Consider the following 20,269-nt stretch of genomic DNA (forward strand, 5'->3'; position numbering starts at 1 on the left):
CTCGTGGTGTGAACAAGGAAGCAGAGGGGTAGCTTTTAGAGTCTTTGTTAGTTTTATTTGAACGTTCAAATAGTGAGTATGATGTGAACCATTGTATAAAACTACATTCAAATGTTAATTTTGGGTATTGGGAGTGAGGTTTTGATTAATTGATTTATTTATGACCTTATTATCTCTCTACATTCAAATGTTATTGTTTTGCTAGCGTTGTATACTTGTAGAGTTCTCTTTGTAAGTATACGACGTTATCCCGTCTTAGGCCGTGTATACAGTTTGGGGCGTGACAACACATGAAGTGGCTAAAAATATAGAAACAAAAAACAGGAAACAGTGTCCCCAAGTGGTGAGAAGTGGCTAAATATCAACAAACAAAAAACAGGAAACAAGTGTCTCCAAGTGGTGAGAAGTGACTAAAAATCAGGAAACAATTTAAAAAAAAAAGATTTTTTTCTGATTTTTAGCCACTTCTCACTCTCATCTTAATCATGCCCTCTCAAATCTCCCCCGAACTATTTGGTCATAAAGCGACTGAATGGAGGCATTTCTGGTAGACAAAAGGGTTGTAATTATTATATACTCAGGCATACACACTGTTGCACAAGTATTGTGATCCACTTTTTTTTGGACCGCAGGATCTATGTTGGATCTCCAATGTCCCCAAAATTAATCCAATTAGGCAATCTTAATATCTGGGATCCAACATAGGGCCTACCATCCTACTCTATGCAAAGGTTGGGCTTAGGTTGGGCTTACTATGCAATATTAGGTCTGCCTCATTGTATAAGAATGAGGTCGTCCCCCTATTAGGTGGGCCTCATTATATTAGAATGATGTCACCCCCTACTGAGGCATTTCCTCAGCCACTAATATCCTTATTTTTTGCTGGCCTACCTTTCGTGTGGTCCCTGCTAGAACAATATGGTCTAAATAGCCATGACAAATCACCAGTACTCCTACCCCTTCACAAGTACGCAAAAGAATCCCCCCTTGCTTACCCGATGCGTGTGGTTTCCTGGTGATTGCGCGCATCCGTAGGGAAATAGTCGTAGTATGCAAAAGAAACTTCGTGGCAGCTAGGAGAAAAATACCAAAGTAGGCCACTACAAAATAAATTAAAATATCTCAAGATGCACCCTTGATATTTGACCAATGTCAATGGACTGGATTTGTTATGGTTAACCCCATATGTACATGATCGTTTTCCTTAGGTTTTATACATAAAATGGGCATACAAAAATTTTACACCTATTTTACACTTAAAAAATCGAGGTAACAAAAAAGCAGGCCATCTTAAATAATCTTCCCCGAACTATTTCGTCATAAAATCACTGAATAGAAGAATTTGTAGTAAACAAAAGGGCTGTCTTTTTGAGAAATTATATGGTGCCCGCCCGTCGAGTCCTGCCTATGTGGATGATCAAAATACCACCCTTGATATTTGATCCGACAGCAGCCTCTTAAAAAGTGCGCTGCTGTTGGATCAAATATCAAAGGTGGTACCGCACACACGGTACTTGACGGTCGGGCACCATATAAAAACTCGTATTTATAATATAATCAGTCATGCACACTGTTGCATTAGTACCGCTATCCACTTTTTTTTAACCTCAGGATCTATGTTGGATCTTCAATGTCCAAAAAATTAATCCAATTAGGCAATCTTAAAATCTTGGATCCAACATAGGTCTCCGATGTCCCAAAAATTAATCCAATTAGGCAATCTTAAAATCTGGGATCCACCATGGGACCTACTCGATGAACGCTTGTGATTAATCAGAGGTCGGGCTTACTGTGCAATATTAGGTGTGCCTAATTGTATAAGAATGAGGGCACCACCTATTAGGTGTGCCTCATTGTATTAGAATAATAAAGTCATCCCACTACTGAAGCATTTACTCAGCCACCTATATCCTTATCTTTTGCCGGTCTATCTCTTGCTTGGCCTCCCTTCTTGACTACTGTTAATCCAATTGGCTTTTAACTTCTAGATATACACGGCAAATCACTATTATCCATTCCCCTTCACATGTATGCAAAAGAAACTTCACGGCAGCATCGGTCGACTATGATAGTCGCACTGCACCCTGTTGTGTTGATTTTTTTTTTCGTCGACTATGATAGTCGCACTGCACCCTGTTGTGTTGAATTTTTTTTTCCGTTCGAGTTGAAATTCATGTACTCTTGTCTCAGGTTTCCTTTAACTATAAAACCTCCCTATTAATGGAATAAATTACGATGTTAGGTGATTGATTTTGAATCCGGAAAAATGTGACAGATCCCCTTGAGGTACGTAATAGTGTATTACTTCGGGGATTTGTTATGCTTATTCGATTGCGACCATTGTTTGTGAGACTTGTGTACTTCTGGTCATATGCATATGAAGAAAATCTCACCAACTACCTTGCGTCTAGCATGCTTACTTTGTCATTCCCCTATGCCATTTTGACATTAGCACATCTCATGATATTGGCAATGGTACTTGCAATGCGACCCTTTGCTCTTTAATACTTCTTGTGGAAACTTGGGTTATATGTACCCTACCAAGTGGGTGTAGTTGATTGGGCCCTACCATTTTGGGGGTAGTAAACTGGTTAAATGGATCCCGTTAGTGGGAAAGAACGTTGGCCCTGTCGACAGGTATGTGATATGTGAGGAACTTGTTCCGACACCGTGGGGCGGTCAGTGGCAGCAACAACAAGCTTTTTGAACTAAGCGGATGACCTCTAAGTGGTATTGTTCTTCGTTTGATTGTGACCATAGAATAAACTTGAAATAAGGTCTCTTTGCATTGGTGTCCATGTTTTGCTTTTGATTGGATCACACTGCTCCTATGCTTAACCTTATTTTGTGATGCATATCCTGTGGCTTTATGAAATCCACTATATCTGAAACCTGGTACCCCATATTGACCTCTTTGTTTAACCCTTTGTTCTTGACATCTTAGATCCTATACTAAAGTAACATGCTATTATGTACCGGCTTCGCTTGACTGTGGTTTTTTAACAATTTTTCAAATTTTGATCCTTGTGGTGTGAACGAGGAAGCAGAGACATAGCTTTTAGAGTCTTTGTTAGTTTTATTTGAACCTTCAAATAGTGAGTATGATGTGAACCATTGTATAAGACTACATTCAAATGTTAATTTTGGGTATTGGGAGTGAAAGGTTTTGATTGATTGATTTATTTATGACCTTATTATCTCTCTAGAATTTGTTTGCCATAGATGGTTCTGTTATTGTTTTGCTAGCGTTGTATACTTGTAGAGTTCTCTTTGTAAGTATACGACGTTATCCCGTCTTAGGCCGTGTATACAGTTTGGGGCGTGACAACACATGAAGTGGCTAAAAATATAGAAACGAAAAACAGGAAACTAGTGTCCCCAAGTGGTGAGAAGTGGCTAAATATCAGCAAACAAAAAACAAGAAACAAGTGTCTCCAAGTGGTGAGAAGTGACTAAAAATCAGGAAACAATTAAATAAAAAGGACTTTTTCCTAATTTCTAGCCACTTTTCACTCTCATCTCAATCATGCCCTCTCAAATCTCCCCCGAACTATTTGGTCATAAAGCGACTGAATGGAGGCATTTCTGGTAGACAAAAGGGTTGTAATTATAATATACTCAGGCATGCACACTGTTGCACAATTATTGTGATCCACTTTTTTTTGGACCGCAGGATCTATGTTGGATCTCCAATGTCCCCAAAATTAATCCAATTAGGCAATCTTAATATCTGGGATCCAACATAGGGCCTACCATCCTACTCTATGCAAAGGTTGGGCTTACTATGCAATATTAGGTCTGCCTCATTGTATAAGAATGAGGTCGTCCCCCTATTAGGTGGGCCTCATTATATTAGAATGATGTCACCCCCTACTGAAGCATTTCCTCAGCCACTAATATCCTTATCTTTTGCTGGCCTACCTTTCGTGTGGTCCCTGATAGAACAATATGGTCTAAATAGCCATGACAAATCACCATTACTCCTACCCCTTCACAAGTATGCAAAAGAACCCCCCTTGCTTACACGATGCGCGTGGTTTCCTAGTGATTGCGCGCATCCGTAGGGAAATGGTCTTACCCCCGAAGAGGGTTCGGGGGTGGGACACCAAAAATAACAAAGAGTATGCAAAAGCAACTTCGTGGCAGCTACGAGAAAAACACCAAAGGAGGCCACTACAAAATAAATTAAAATATCTAAAGATGCACCCTTTCCAAAATATTCCCAAAACAGCTTTTCTTCTTTTTAAGCACCATGTATGCATCCCCAATCTTTTGTGATCCTCTCTCCACGGAATTTAGACCTCGGAACTCGGAAATGGATCAGAGGCTTTACGAGGCAACTCTGACAGGAGACATACCCACCTTTAGGAGTCTTGTTCTAGAAAATCCGAATATCCTGGAACAAGTGACTCAGAGATCATCAAACACAGTGTTGCACATTGCTTCGAGGTGGAGACACATCAAATTGGTATCGGAGATAATTAGAATAATGCCCGGCATGGTTTCAGGGGTGAATGTGAAGATGGAGACACCACTGCACTTGGCATCTTACGAGGGGCATGTCCAAGTGGTGAAGCTACTGTTAGAGACTGATCCTAGTGTGGCCTATAAACTAAACCAAAAGAATGAAAGCGTTCTATTTGTTGCTTCTGCTCGAGGGCATTTGGAAGTGGTGAAGTATCTTTTGAGAGAGTTCTCGTTTCTTCTTACCTTTGAAAAGGACTGTGAATCGACTTGTCTTCATGTGGCTGTGGCTGGAGGATATACAGGTAAATTTCAATCTTGTTGGGTGTAAATCATGGAATTTACATCATTAAAATCACTGTTTATTGGAAGCTTTCCTAGTCAATCGCAAATTGACCTGAGTCAACTCAGAGTACTCGTTACGGTCAAAATCTGTAACACGATATGTTGACCCGGCTGGGATGAAAGTGATTAAAGGTTGATCTAAAGTGCTGTAAGAGTTAGCTCAGTACAGAGCTGTATCTTGTAGCACCCGGTCAGACGACCGACCCGGAGTGGTAACTCCGGATAGGTCCTCCGATACTTAAGTCAGTAACTGTATCAGATAAGGAAAGTAGAGCTATCAATAGTAAATTTTGAAATTCGGCCCTCTATCTTTGAATTTATGAAGGCTATTTATAGTGGGAGCCCAGGTGCCAGATTACCTTCGCACCCTTAGACAGATGTCAACCTCTAACTAGGTAGAATTTGATTTAGGGTTTTCTCCCGGGGGTATGATTACTTATTTACCCCTAACCTTGGTGCATAACTCCCTTTTTGCCATAATGCCAGGTGTCGACCGGCGATTGGATGGCTCTTTTTATACCCCATCAGTTGCCTCCCGATTCCTCAAGTCATTTTGATGACTTGGGGAAGCTAGAAGGTTATATAAGAGCTAACTCGGAGGATTGGGACAATTGAGGGTTTACTGATTCTGGCCTTGAATGAGATCATCCTCCTATGATCTTAGAATCTGAGAACTTAGTCAAGGTAAAATAAGAGTTGAGTCAGGCAAGTCAATGATAAGATAAATTTTCCCCACACCGAGTGAAAGGAATTTTGATTGAATTCATGGAGCAGAAATCAGACACAAACGATGGCATAGTAATCGTTCATAGAAGTGTTCGATGGACAAAAAATTTCAAGGTTGTTATGCGCGCAAAATTCTATATATAACAAGGGAAATGAAATCAAACCTTGTTTTAAAAATTGTACAAACTGAGCTTTTTCAAGTGCGCAAGCTCAGCTGTCAAAGGCGACAAGCCAATTAAAAAAGAAGAGCTAGTGCAATTATTAAAACATGGTTGTGCTCACATCATTTCCCTAAAATAAATTATCTAATAATTACTATTATCAAAATTTGCTAAATTCCAAAGAACAATTTTATTTAAGGAAAATGACTGGAATAATAAGCTCTTTTCCTCAAATAGCGTGCAATAAGCGTTCATGAGGGGGTATTTTGGAAATGACCAAAGGAGAAAATTAACGACTTTTGCCAAAGAGGACAGAAATGCCCTTATGGCTTATTAAAGTCATCTTCAACAATCATTCACTTTTGCATTTTACACAGGGAAGTGATATATTTGCCCCCTTTTTTACTTGAGACAGCCCCCTCTAGTGTATTTATGAATTCTCTTTTACACTATATGTGGCTGTCCCAATTAAAATAGGGGGCGAATATATCATTTTCACTTTTTCTTTATGTTTTACAATAGGAAATGACATATTCGCCCCCTTTTTTGCTTGGGACAACCCCCTATAGTGTATTTATGAATTCTCTTTTACACTTTAGGGGCTGTCCTAAGTAAAAATAGGGGGCGTATATATCATTTCACTTGAACTTTATGTTTTGCACTGGGAAGTGATATATTCGCCCCCTTTTTTACGTAGGACAACCCCCTCTAGTGTATTTATGAATTATCCTTTACACTATAGGGTGTTGTTCCAAGTAGGGTGAATATAGCATTTCCTTCTTTACGGTGGAAAGTGATATATTTGCCCCCTTTTTTACTTGGAATAGCCCCCTCTAGTGTATCTATGAATTCTCTTTTAGACTATGGGGTATGTCCTGAGTAAAAACAATGGGCAAATAGTAGTTTTATAACTCGAACCATTATTAGGCCCTCTGAACCACTAATTAGAACTATTTAGGCAGCCTTAACCACTATTTGGGATGTTTGAACGATTATTAGTCCCTCTGAACCACTAATTTGAACTCTTTAGATAGTTAACCACGATTTAGGATGTCCGAGCCACTAATTAATTATACAATATGAACCACTACTTAGACCCTCTAAACCACTAATTAGAACTCTTGCGACAGTTAACCACAATTTAGAATGTTTAAATGACTAATTATAGACAGTTAACCACAATTTAGAATGTTTAAATGACTAATTATACAATATGAACCACTACTTAGGCCCTCTAAGCCACTATTAGACCTATTTAGGCTGTATGAACCACTAGTTAGACCCTATGAACCATTATTAGACTTATTTAGAATGTTTGAACCACTATTTACACCCACTGAACCACTATTAGACCTATTTAGAATGTATGAACTACTATTTAGACCCTATGAACCACTGTTACACCTATTTAGAATGTTTGAACCAATACTTACACCATCTGAACCACTATTAGACCCTTTGAATAACTATTAGACCTATTTAGAACCTTTGAACTACTATTAGACCCTCTGAACCACTAATTACACACTCTGAACCACTATTAGACCCTATGAACCACTATTAGACACTATGAACCACATTCTATGAGCCACATTCAATGATCAACCTTTAAGTCGACCAGTTAAATCAGTTTTAATACGAGGTCGACCGCACAGTCGACCTCATTCCATTTCAAATTGTAGTTCATAGTGTCTAATAGTGGTTTATCATGTCTAAATAGTGGTTTAGATGGTGTAATTAGTGGTTCATAGTGGTTCAGCAGAGGGTCTAATAGTGGTTCATAAGGTATAGAGAGTGGTTCAGATGGTCTAATAGTGGCTAAGAGGTGTCTAAATAGTGGTTCAGAGGGTCTAATAGTGGTTCGTGGTGGTTCTAGTGTCTAATAGTGGTTCATCGTGTCTAAATAGTGGTTCAGATGGTATAATTAGTGGTTCATAGTGGTTCAGCAGATGGTCTAATAGTGGTTCATAGCGTATAGAGAGTGGTTCAGTGGGTCTAATAGTGGCTAAGAGGTGTCTAAATAGTGGTTCAGAGGGTCTAATAGTGGTTCGTGGTGGTTCAGAGGATGTAATTAGTGGTTCATAATATTTCAGAGGGTGAAATTAGTGGTTCATAATGGTTAGAGGGTCTAATGGTCGTTCATAGTGTCTAAGAGAGAGATGAGAGAGAGGATAGAGAGAGATGAGAGAGAGAGAGAGATACAGAGAGAGACGATATATTCACCCCCCATTTTTACATGGGACAACACCCTATAGTGTATAAGAGAATTCATAAATACACTAAAGGAGGCAAATATATCACTTCCTTGTGTAAAACGTAAAGTAAAAGTGAAGTGATATATCCACCCCCTATTCTCACTTGGGACAACCCCCTATAGTGTAAAAGTGAATTCATAAACACACTAGAGGGGGTTGTCGCAAGTAAAGAAGGGGGCAGATATATCACCTGACTCAGGGTCGGGATGGGTTTAGGGTTGATACCTCGGGTCAGCCCGACCCGGCCCAACCCTAAATTTTTTATTAAAGAATTGAACCCTAAGTTTTCTATTAAACAATAGAACCATCTGTGCATGTTTCTTTGTTAATGTTTTCTATTCTCTTGGATTGAGGTTTCTTCATATTATTATTATTGTCTCTGTTGTTGTTGAATTCATATTGTTTTATTTTGTTCCCTTTCTCTGTTTATTGATCATTTTGTTCTATATGATATGTGGTTGTTTTATTTTTGGCACTCTTAACAGGTAATTGCACTAGGGGCAATTCGGGCCAGCCCGGCTCAATCAGGGCCAGGGCAGTGCTGAGCCCTGCAGGGCAGGATTGGGTTGAGGTTTCTTTGGCCCTGACTAGGGTCAGGGCTAGCCATGGCCAAGATAATAGGATCCATGGTTGGGCTAGGGTTTTGAAAAACCCGGCCCAACCCGACCCTGTTGCAGCCCTATAGTTTCATAACTCTCTCGCAAAGCGAGTTGACTAGCCCGAGTCGACTCCCTTTTACCTTGGTTGAGTTCTATACGGCTTTTTGCTCTAGAAAGTCTACTAATCTCTTATGATTCTCCAGTTATGACGAAGTCAACTGAGTACTCGATCGAAACTAGGATCTGCTTTGACCACGTTTTGGCCCACCAATCCGAACAAAAATTTGCATTACATGTGAAGTGATTTTTGCTCTTAACATAGATGAACAGACTCTAGGGTAATTTTTGGGTAGGAATCTTTCAAGCATTTCTAAACAATATGCAAAGTTGATGAGAAAATCCACCGGGCAATCCAATCCGATCGTGCACAAATTAATGGAAAAGTAAAATAAACACAAGTCACAAGATGAACACTGAAATTTACATGGTTCGGCCAAGCCTACATCCACGGGAGAGAAACAGGATCTTCCAATATGAGAAAACAATATATAAGGATTACAATGGATTAAACCTGAAACCCATAAACCTCAACCCTTTCCTTACTTCTCTCACCCAAGACCGTACACAAGAGAAACCAAGAGAAAAAACCCACAAGAGAATTTCCAAGAGAAGACCCAAGAAGAAACCCCAAAAGGAACCCAAGAAGAACCCCTCTCTCTCTCTCTCTCTCTCTCTCTCTCTCTCGACCTCGAGAAGAAGAAACCCCAAGACGAACCCAAGAAGACACCCAAAGAAGAAACCCAAAGTCTCTTTTCGCACCGTATTCACGGAAGGGTTTTGAGACATATCCGGATTTCCTAAAAACCCAAGAAACCCTCTTTCTATTTTTTGCCTCCCATCAAGCTGTGGGAAATAAGGCAACTTACCAAACAATCTCCACCTTGATGTTGATGTCACCACTGGTCCGTTGTGGCCGGAAACCACCATTGGCCTTCCAAAGTACTAGCCACACACCCTCGAATCATCTTGGTTCTGACTCCTCCTGATTCGATCAACACAGCCAGTGCACGTGTAGCTGCCAACCCATTGACTCACATAATTAACCATGGAGAGGGAACTTGATCCATCATCCCCAACGCAGGTACTGTCACCTTCTCACCATCGTCTACAACCTGGAAACCTGTCTCTTCACCAACTGCGAAAGAGACCCTACGCGTGACTCGCTTTCACTCTGTTTCCAGCTAGCCATTGGGATCTTATGAGCACTAGTCACCATGTCACCGACTATACGATATAATCCATCACACTTCTTTCATTTCATCAGAACCATACCGCCGCATGTGATTTTCATGGCTCCACCTGTAGCTAAATACCTGCAACCCTTGTAGTCCAACCGGCCAAGCGACACTAGATTCTTCCGTGTCTTTGGGACATTGGGCACACCACGCAAAGTACGAACTACTCCATTGAACATCTTGATCTTCACCATTACAGCTTTCATGATGTCACAAGTAGACTCGTCACCCAAGGACACTACACCCGCCCTCGTCTCTTGAAACGTATCAAAATATTCCCTCCTGGAGCATACAAAAACAGAGCACCCTGAATCTAAAATCATCTCATCATGAGAAGAAGTGTGATTAACTGTGGAGACTGTGAAAACATCTCCAACCTCTTTGCTCTGCTCATCCATTCCGACCACCACTGTATTTGTAGCACCATTGTTCGCCTGGTTGGCTCGCTTCGGACAATCCCACTTGATCTGCTCATATTTTTTGCAACGGCCACATTGCATGCCCTTTCCGTTGGCCCTAGATCTTGACATGACTTTTCCTGATCCCCTGTCAGACAACCTTCCTCTTTAATTACTACCATGGACAACCAACCCATGCTCTTAACTCCCATCAAGAACATGTTTCTTCCCCATCTCATTCGATGAGAGTGACGCCATGACTTCCTCTAACTTTACTGTATCCTTACCATACAATAAAGCGTCACTAATTTGTCATACGAATCAGGAAGCAAAGTAAGAAGTAAAAGGGCTTGTCTTCTTCCTTCAACATTTTATCAATCCTGTGGAGTTGATCCACAAGCCCATTGAACAACGCAATGTGTTCAAGAAGATTCCCGCTTTCCTGCATCTTCAACTCGTACAACTGTCGCTTCAGATACAATCAGTTGACCAAGCTTTTCAACATGTAAAGCTTTTCCAACTTCTCTCATAATTTAGGTGCTTCATCTTCTTCCATAACGTTATCTGCCACACAGCAAAATCATGATGACTGCCTTCGACTCAATGTCTTCCCACTCAACATCCGTCATCTTGTCCATCTTCCCATCATTTCCCTCCAATGCCTTATCCAGTCCCCATTAAACTAGGATGTCCTTCACCCTCATCTCCCACAGGGTGAAATTGCCCTCTCCGTCAAACTTGTCGATGTTGAATTGGGTAGAATTCGATTTTACCGCCATCTCAGATCGCTCCGCACTTCTCGGTGTGGCGCTCCACCTCGAATGAGAATCTTTCTTGGACGATCTTTTTACTCCCAAAGATCCCACTAGCCGTGATCCAACCACAACAGCCACAATCACTCCACCCGGACTCAACGATCACTCCAACCACAGCTCTGATACCACTTGTTGAGAAAATCTGCCGGGCAAATCTGATCCAATCGTGCACAAATTAACGAAAAAGTAAAATAAACATAAGCCAAAAGATGAGCACCGAGATTTACATGATTCAGCCAAGCCTACATCCACGGGTGAGAAACACGATCTTCAACTATGAGAAAACAATATACAAGAATTATAATGAATTAAACCCAAAACCCACAACATGCAAACCTTTATTTGCTTCTCTCACTCGAGACCTTACACAAGATAAACCCACGAGAAAAAACCCTCAAGAGAATTTCCAAGAGAAAACCCAAGAAGAAACCCCGAGAGAAACCCAAGAAGAGACCCTCTCTCTCTGCGCAGCCGACACACCCCAAGCACCAAGTCTCATGCCGCACACTATTCACAGAAGGGTTTTGAGACTTATATCTAGATTTCCTAGAAAGCCAAGAAACCCTCTTTCTATTTTTGCCTCCCATTGAGCGGTGGGAAATAAGGCACCTTTCCCAACAAAACTAATTGAAACCAAATGCAAGCCATTATACTTCTGCAAGTAAAAGGCTTTCCACATAAATAAACAACAAACGCTAGCAATCTTTGTAGCACTTGGAAAAAATATGAAAACCATTTGGAACCAAATGCAAACTATTATACTTCTGCAAGTAAAAAGCTTTTCACAGACATAAAACAACAAACACTGGACGTTCCACATTAAACATGATAAGCCAATCGATTTCCCATTGTTGGGGAAACAGACTTGCCAAATCTTTAAGCAGAAAATACGACAATCGAAACAAGTTCAGGACAATTAATACCAGACACGAACTAAAGAAACAAACATTTAAAAAAAGAACTAAAGTGCAAAGAGATTGACCATGGTGGTCTTCAGAAAATAACACAATAACAGCAGTAACGAAATGTAATTCTATTTCAAATGCCAACATAATCTCCCATGACAAGTTCTTCGCTCTCCAACCCTTCATTTGCAAAATAATCAGCCTCAAAATTAGCCTCCCAAAGAACATGCTGAAATGATACTTCAACTGCCAACAGTAAAACATTGTCTAAAATCCCCTTAATAAGTTGGGTGTCTCCAAGGAAACCTCTCACCTCTAGTCATCCATCTAATCACATTTGATTATAAATGGGCCTTGGAATTGATTTACCATAATCTCCATTTAGTGCTAGGATTACTACTTGCACTCCAAGCAAAACCACGTATAAATCCGTGGGGAAAAAAATATTTTTTTAGCAATGGACATTAGTTCTCTATTAATGGAAAATTAACGACAGACTTTTGAAACCTAACGCAAATATTAATTTTTTAGAGACAGATATTGAAATCCAATGCCAAAACCTATATTTCATGTAGTGTTGTGGGGCTCTTTTAACCAACACATTGCCAAAATTCTTGCAGCTATATGTTCATCAAAAGGACAGAACTAAAGAAGAGACACTGGTGCAAAAGAAACACAAATTCACCCTCATCTACTACCCTACCAAAAAAAAAAATTAGGTCACCTCACCTAGAATCTGTTCTGAAGCCTAATGAAACACCAAGAGTTTGACATTTGACTCAGATCTTCCCTAATATAAACACTATTACACCAGAATAAGGAACATAAGATGCATACCAAATTCCAAAAACAGAATAAGCTACCCTCACTTTGTGATCTTTCCAAGTAAAACAGCCCAGAAAAATTAACTCACGCCAGAGTTGGATGTAAGCTACCCTCACTTTTGTTTTGAAAGTTAGATTTTTCTAGTCATGCCATGCTTACATTCACCTGTAAATTATTAACAGAATGAAAAAGAAATGAGAAACTTCACTTAGCCTAAACAGCTAAGCATGCTTCTCTTTATAGTATAATTATTAAATTTGTTACAGATATTACATTAAAAAAAATTGTTACAGATATTCTTCGAGAAATACTAAATGTTCGTCCAGATTTCTCATGGAAAAGAGATGGGCAAGGATTTTCTCCATTGCATTTAGCTTCAAGCAAAGGGCACCTGGAGATAACAAGAGAGTTTCTAAGAGTCGATTCAGACCTCTGCTTCCTAAGAGATAATGAGGGAAGGACACCTTTCCATTTAGCAGCAACCAAAGGGCGAGTTTCCATCCTCGATGAGATCCTCTCGATAAGTCTCGAACCAGCTTGGATGTTAACAAAAGGGGGAGAAACGGTTCTACATCTAGGCGTGAGGAACAACCAGTATGAGGTTGTTCGGTATTTGGTGGAAAAGCTTGACATTACAGAACTCGTAAACTCACCTGACAACAATGGGAACACCGTGTTACACCTCGCAACTGCTGCAAAACTCTCTACGGTAAGAATCTCTTGCAAATCAAGTACCAGCTTTAGTTCACATAAGCATAGAGTGAGAGTTTTAACTGTACTAACATAGTTTTTGTTAAACTACGAGTTACTCCAAAAGCTTAAGTTGTTGGAGAAGGCGTTACTTATTCTTTTATACTTTAACACTCCCCCTCACGTGTGGCCCCTCTTTCTTTGGGTTGGCCTACACGTGGAACATGTGGCCCCTCTTTTGGGTTTGGCCATTGCATGTGGACTTTTTTTAATAACAGCGAGTTGTGAGACTTGAACCCAGGACCTGAAGCTCTGATACCATGTTAAACTACCAGTTACTCCAAAAGCTTAAGCTGTTGGAGAAGGAGTTATTTATTCTTTCATACTTTAACAGATTTAAATTTCGGATTTCGGTCGGAACCGACACCAAGAGAACATAGAATCGGTGTTGGTCAAGATTTCGGCGAAATTTCGGCCAAAATTTCAAAAAATAAAAAATTGGTTTCAGTTGTGGCCAAAACCGACATCAAAAGTTCGAAACTGACATTTCAATCCTTGTGTAAACTACAACTAACCACACATCCCAGCCTGAAACTATCAATATGAAATCTTCATCTCGAGGTATACATGGTTCGACAAAGATAATCAATATGAAAACTGCATCTCTCAGTTACTAAAGCTTTTGGAGAAGGCGTTATTTAATCTTTTATACTGTCACAAAGATAATCAAAATCTAAACACAAACTCAAACACAAGGTATACATGGTTATACATGGTTCGGCAACAATGTCTATGTCCATTAGACAAGAACTGATCTTTCACTATGAGAAAGAAATAATACAGGATTACACCAGATTTAACCTAAAGCCCCAAAACCGTAACACTTTCACTTCTCTCTCAACCAGGACCTTGCACTTTTCTTATCTAGAGAAATATAAGGAAAAAAATCCATTCTCCTCACAACAATAGAAAATCAAGAGAAAAAACCTCTCTTTTCACAAAAGACACTCACCCGTAGAGTAAGGTATTCTAAACCTAAGTCTATAAATCTCTCTCTCTCTCTCTCTCTCTCTCTCTCTCTCTCTCTCTCTCTCTCTCCAACTAGTGAAACTTCAAGAGAAACCCCAAGTCCTATACTCCTCTCTTTCCTTCTTAAGAGAAAAGAAAACCTACAAGAAAGTCCCACTCCTAGTCAAACTGGGATGGTTCCACTCAGGTTTTGGGAGACAAGTGGCAATCCGAACAATCTCCAACTCGGCTCGTTTCTTAACCACCTGAAAATATTTTGGCGCCACCACCGGTCAACTATTATTGCAAACTATTGTCCTTCTGAATCACTAGCTATACACAATCGAATCATCTTGGTTCTAACTCTACCCGACTCAATCAACATGGCTAATGTCATTCCATTTCTAAGTACAAGAAATATCACAATTCACTGTGTTCCCCACTAGAGGATACACTCCTTCATACTTCTCACTATTAACCAGAACTATGCAAATGCATGTGATTGTCATGTCTCCACCTGCTGCTAAATTTATGCATCCCTTTGAGTCCATATAGCCTAGAGACACTAAATTATTCTATATCTTTGGCACATATGCTACACCACCCAAAGCGCGTACTACTCCATCAAATATCTTATTATTCAATACCTCAATTCTCATGACATCACAAGTGAACCTAACACCTAAGGACACAACTCCTCTCATGGAATGAATCAAAATATTCCCTCCAAGAATATAAATAGCTCATCTTGAATTTAGAATTCCCTCATCACGAGTAAAATTGTGATTACCTGAGGAAAATGTGAACATCTCCAACCATTTCACTTTGGTCATTCGTTATCACCACCACTGTATTTCGAGCACCAGCGTCCAACTTGTTAGTTCGCTTTGGAAAATCCTGCTTGATGTAATTGTAACTATTGCAATGATAACACACACACCTTTTCGCCGACCTTGGATCCTGACCTGCCTTTTTCGAATCTTTCAGATGACCTTCTCTAATTCTCCTAATGAACAATCAATATATGGTCCTGAGTATCATCTTGATTAGGCCATCTCATAATTTCATTTCACAATAGTGTTGTCGTGACATCTTCAAACTTCCTTATTGCCTTCCCTTATAGTAGCGTATTCACCATATTATTGTACGAATCATTAAGCAAAGTAAGAAGCAATACAGCCCTTAATGAAAGAGTAGAGTATCTCCTAAGTGGAACCTGTGCCCACATGCTAGCCACCTCTACCACAGCCAAATGACTGACAACAGCTCCATTTGACTAGGTTCACTTCTCAGTTCTCCCGCTTTGTTTGACAACCCTGCTTCTTTTTTTCCTTTTTTTGAAAGTTAAACAACAACCCTGCTTCTTCTCTTTCCGAAGATCCGCTTCAAACAATATCAAGACTGGCTTTGATTCTCCCATGTTGATGCGGCAACAGTTTTTTTTAGTCGGAAGGAAGAGTTGTTCGGCTTACTTTTTCCGGGGGGGGTGGGTTTAAATATGGAAAGGAAGAAAAAAGATCAATGCGCGCCTTCTTCATTAATCTTTTCATCAGCCTTGTAGAGTTTCCACAATCTCATTGAACCTATTCATTCTTTTCATAAGATTTCTGCCTCATTCTGACAAGCTTTTCAACATATAAAGTTTGTCCAACTTATCCCATAATTTTGGCACTGTTTCTTTCCCTATAACGTTGAACATAATGTTATCTGGTAGCCATAATCAAATAGTGTTGAAAACCCTCAACTCGATGTCATCCAGCCCGGCATTCTACGTCTCCCTACAATAAAGAGTGAACCTACACTTTTCATCAAAATTTTCAATAATTTCAAGGTTTAGCCCTTTGTCTCCATTCCAAATCACGCCACACTTCTAAACAATATGTCGTAAATTTGGTCACCCACAAAGCAAGGAAACCTGAGAAAGACGAGCAAATAATTCTCTTTCAACATGTTGATAAATCTAAACAATTGATTCAACAACTTTTCAAAATCACGGAGAAATATAGATGATAAATACATCGTCGCAGAACACTATGCCCAATGAGAATTTCTTGAACAAGCTTCTACCTTTCATTATTGTTCTTCGATTAGTTTGAACCAACAATTATGATACCACTTTGTAAAAAATCTAACAAGTAAAAACCAATCTGATCAAGTGAAAACTAATAAAATAATAATAAAGTTTATATGGCCATGTGGAGAGATCCTTTTTTGGACTCAGAGAACTAATCTTTCATTGTGCAAAATAAATAACGCAAGATTATAATAGGATTAACCCCAAACCCACAATCTGTAACTATTTCTCTTCTCTCTCAACCAAGACCCAACACATCTCTTCACAATACAAAACCAAAAGAAACAAAGAGAAATTCTCTTCTCCCACAACCCGTACCATAAGGTATTTCATACCATATATAGACTACGTCTAAACCTAAGTATAAGCCTCTCACATCATAACTTTCTATCTTTATTTTCTAATAAAATCCAAACCTACAAGAGGGTACAACCACTCGAGTTGTGAGAAAGGACACAATCCCGCCAACAGAAAAGGATGATTCTAACCCCTTGATATAGAGAAATGTTTAAAGTTCCATAAAGAGTTGCAAAAATATTGGTTTCATAAATAAATGGAAGGTCTCTCCGACATTTAACAAGGACTATGTGGGCCACCATGTGATTGCACACAAGATTTATAATCCCGACCACACGTGAACTATGTGAGAACAAAGGTCTAAGTTAGGGTCAACGCTATAAGTTATGGTTGGGATAACCAGTTCCTATTAATATATCTCTTGTTTTATTCTCATATAAAATTTGAAAACTTGCCAACATGATGAAAGAATTGGTTTTTTTGAGCACAGATGGTGAGATACCTTGTCAGCAAGACCAATGTTGAAATCAATGCCTTGAATCACAGTGGATCAACGGCTCTTGACATCGTTGAGACTGATGTTAGTAATTCTAGTGCGTTCCAGCTTACTTCCATACTAGAGGGCGTTGGTGGTCAAGGAAGCTCTAATTTGCCACCCAGATCACCTGAAATACAAAGAACAATAGAGACCTCCTCTACAAGGTTCCCCATCGTTGAGACTGATGTTAGTAATTCTGGTGCGCTCCAGCTTACTTCCATACTAGAGGGCGTTGGTGGTCAAGGAAGCACTAATTTGCCACCCAGATCACCTGAAATACAAAGAACAATAGAGACCTCCTCTACAAGGTTCCCCAAATTGAATTTGAACGGACCATTATTGCCACCAAAGAAGGTCCCTAATTCCTCAAACAACAATTCGCATCGCCGACGGCATCACAATCACCAAGAAAAGCAGATCGAGATCCACTTTGAAGGGCTCCGAAATGCCCGAAACACGATAACGATAGTCGCTGTTCTTATTGCCACTGTCACCTTTGCTGCCGGCATCAACCCACCGGGCGGTGTCTACCAAGATGGAACATTGGCCGGAAAATCAACTATGGGAAGAACTACCCCTTTCAAGGTGTTCCTAGTCAGCAACAACATGGCATTGTTCTTGTCACTTGGCATTGTCATCGTCCTTGTAAGCATCATACCTTTCCGACGTAAATCGATGATGAAATTGTTAGTAATGACACATAAGGTCATGTGGGTGGCTGTGTCTTTCATGGCAATGGCTTACATAGCAGCCATGTGGGTGATCATGCCAACTGGTAGGGGAACCAGCTGGGTTTTAGTCATTTTGCTATTAGTTGGAGGGGGATGTATGGGGTCTGTGTTTTGTGACTTTGGCGTTGCTGCTAGCGAGGCATTGGTTAAGGAAGATAGAGTGGAGGAAGAAGAAGGAGAAGAGAAAGGGGAGTCCGTCCAGTAGCGTAGTCATGTGGACAATGAGCTACGTGTCCCAAGGAACAAGGGTAGTCCAACATCTACCAACTCAGACTTGGAGAGCTCCGAAACATCGGGCTACTATATATATTAGTCATAACTATAGCCGATCTTTACCATTCAAAAAAAAAACTATAGCCGATCTTGCAAGATGCAGATCAGTGTGAATGCTTCTGTATACGAGTTCATGGAGGTTGCATGTGCCACAGAAATGCTTCCATTTCTGAAACTCGTGATGTTCACAGGGTTTTATATAATCTGATTTATTTTAACCATGAGAAGTTTCAGAATTGCCTAATCCAAGAATAATAACTGCACTTCAACATATATGCATGGCTACATGAAATCCTTAGATTAAAAGTTCTGATTTTTTTTTAATGTCAAAGAATTGTATTAATAAGAAAAGAGAAATACAAAAGAGTTTCAGAAATCAGAACTAAATGATCAATACAAAAGAGCAAACAAGGGGGAAGAAGAGAACACAAACAAAAGACCCGTCGAGGGGAAGGAAGTCGAACATTTCCAAAGGCCACCATAGAGGCCCTCCCCTGCCTAGTCTATCAACCTCACTATTAGCCGATCTTCTTACATAATGAAAGGAGATGTAGTATCCTGCCACTTGATTCATAATTTCAAGTATCCAATACGCAAACTGCCAAGAATGAGATATTCCTTCCGCCATTTTATAACATTGAGGGAATCAGTAGGCTCAATTATCCCAATTCCTTGATGAACCGCTCTAATCTCCGCAATCTACAACCCTTATGGGGCTTACAACCCTGAACTGTCGAAGTGGTGCTGAATTTTCTCAGCCATTGTTCGTAAGAGAAGATAGTTCTTATATACGTTCGTGCGTGCATGCGTGCGTGAGTGTGGAATAAGTGTGAAGAAATACAGTTGATGTTGAGATGAAAATTTATGTTTTTTCAGTCCATCGTGGAGTTTAGTTTTATATTATTTTCTTGAACCAGAGACTACGAGATTGAATAATTTCTTTTCTTCAGTTCTCTTCTTCTTTTCATCTTCTTTCACATAAGATCTAAGCCTTACAGGACTGATCAAACCTTCGACCAGTCAACCCAAAGCCGCCACTTCACAGCCACTTGACAGTAGTTAAGACAACAGTAGCTCTTGAAGGTTTGTTGTTTCCATCATCTCAGCAACAGCAAATTTGAAGGCTTGCTGCCGTCCTTCGTTCCAGCAAAAGAATACTCAACTGCAGTTCGTTACATTAAAGCAGAGTATAGCAGCATGCCTTCACCAAAGAATGTATTTATCACAGTCCTAGTTGCAGGACCACTTGGCCGTACATTGCCCCTTACGAACTGTTCAATAGTGATCTCTGAATTCTTCCTTCCACCCATTGAATGAGGCCTTATTCTAAATCCCGCTTCGAAGTCACTACCCCTCTCCATCTTGCTTCCCACATATCCCTTTGTTTTATCCGCTGGGTGTTATTCCACTAGAAATTATTATGGGCAATCTCATCACATCTCACTCAAGACTGCATCATGGATAGATTTTTAGTTCATAATATTATATTTTGATAAGTAATTTCTCTTCAAACCATTCTAGGAGATGAGCATAAGCTTCAAATGAAACTCTCATGTACTTCTACACCCACTATTTCTGCACAGACTACTACTATTGCTGCAAGAGTATTTGAAAATGAATGAATAGAATTTCTCATTGAGGCATTTATACAAACATGCAGCCTTTAAGGACTAATGAAGCAAATATCACTAAAACAAACAATTTGGATACTAAGAAAGAGAACGGACAAGAGATTATAGTTAAAAAAAATTGAGTTCTTTTTTAACAAATAGGCTATATTATAACAAAAAACCCAACAAATTGAACGGGAATTTGAAACAAAAAAAACTGAGGATTGTGGCCAAACTGTAACAAATCAATGAAGATGACC

General features: G+C 39.7%; 1 pseudogene across 1 annotated transcript; it reads left to right on the plus strand.

Annotated features, from left to right (window-relative positions):
• The first annotated feature begins 4,126 nt into the window (after positions 1 to 4,126).
• LOC143852863 (uncharacterized) lies at positions 4,127 to 18,620 on the plus strand (annotated as a pseudogene). Its single transcript, XR_013236879.1, has 3 exons — positions 4,127 to 4,769; positions 13,082 to 13,497; positions 17,348 to 18,620. The product of XR_013236879.1 is annotated as an uncharacterized LOC143852863 (transcript).
• The last annotated feature ends 1,649 nt before the right edge of the window (positions 18,621 to 20,269 follow it).

The sequence above is a fragment of the Tasmannia lanceolata genome, unplaced genomic scaffold (assembly GCF_043159265.1).
Source record: "Tasmannia lanceolata isolate RefF3 unplaced genomic scaffold, GAP_Taslan_0.1 ptg000003l, whole genome shotgun sequence".
NCBI lineage: Eukaryota > Viridiplantae > Streptophyta > Magnoliopsida > Canellales > Winteraceae > Tasmannia > Tasmannia lanceolata.